This window comes from Etheostoma spectabile, chromosome 15 (genome assembly GCF_008692095.1).
Source record: "Etheostoma spectabile isolate EspeVRDwgs_2016 chromosome 15, UIUC_Espe_1.0, whole genome shotgun sequence".
NCBI classification, from domain to species: domain Eukaryota; kingdom Metazoa; phylum Chordata; class Actinopteri; order Perciformes; family Percidae; genus Etheostoma; species Etheostoma spectabile.
The window spans coordinates 7,324,698-7,325,805 of NC_045747.1; the positions used below are offsets into that span (position 1 = coordinate 7,324,698).

The 1,108-nt window shown below is 43.8% G+C and overlaps 1 long non-coding RNA gene across 1 annotated transcript in view; it reads right to left on the reverse strand.

The window, feature by feature from the left end:
* Nucleotides 1-364: 364 nt before the first annotated feature.
* The window catches only part of LOC116702535 (uncharacterized), a 21,892-nt gene continuing 21,148 nt past the window's right edge, over nt 365-1,108 (reverse strand). The window contains exon 3 of the long non-coding RNA XR_004335186.1: nt 365-666. This is a non-coding gene — a long non-coding RNA (uncharacterized LOC116702535). The remainder of the gene's footprint in view (nt 667-1,108) is intronic.

Sequence of the window (1,108 nt, forward strand, 5' to 3'; positions counted from 1 at the left end):
TTGAACAACCCATTTTCAAAATTCGATCCAATCCGCTAACCAAAATCCGATCATTTACCTTTGAACAACAGGCCCTATAGGATTACCTCTCCAAGGTCAGACCAGTTATCTTTCCCAGCTTCCTGCCCTTCCTGTCCTCCACCTTTCTCATTCTCTGCCCCTGAGCTACAAAAAAACAATCACAGCTGGAAGGAAACAGAAAAAGATGAAGTGGTTATTTAATATGGTTTGTGATTGATCTCTATCACACAATAAGAATCTGATGCTTTATCCTCTTGTAAAGATGCCCCATTATTTATAATTGGATACGGGAGGACTCTCCATTTGTTACAATTGTCAGTCGCCCCCCCCCCTGCTGCTCCAAACTGCTCTATTGTAGTGACAGACAAGCACCACTTTGTAACACACGTTATAATGCTGGCCTAGCTGCTAGCATGGCACACCCTCATACTCGGCTTTTGGCTGGCTTGTAGTGCTAAACTAGGTACTGCGCATGTGCAACTCCCAACAAAGATGGAACAGAAGTGAGATATCTCACTCGGTAGCTAAAACCGAGAGCTCAACACAAAGGGTGAAAAGAGGAGCTGCAGCAATGTGCACTACAACAAATGTATGGTGTTTTCTGAAAATTAAACCACATGAACCTATTCTGGTATAACCTCTAGCCTTACAAAGTCCTAGGGGAAGCGTACCAAGAAAAATAACAGTACCTATCAAACCGGAAAATGGGCATCAACTCAAATGAGGGACTTCGTTAAAGCCACTAAACTCCGACAGAAACATTTTTCATAAATTAACTGTAATAGAATTCAGAACAGATGTTGTCACAATCGCTACCGAATAGCCATCCCTGCACTCCTTTACCATATTTCTTTAGGCAAGATGTTGACTGTTGCTCATAATAAAGGCTCATCAAAGCCTTTCTCCCTGCAGCTCGTGAGTGAAGCCTCCTGGGCACCAGATGGTCCCTGGGGTCCTGGCAGGTTGACAGCCCACTGATTCCTGCAGGCTTCTTCCAAAGACTAAGCCATTTAACTAGACTTCCTGTCTTAACAATAACATCCGGCTTTTCTCTCTCTCTCTCTCTCTCTCTCTCTCTTTCTCTCTC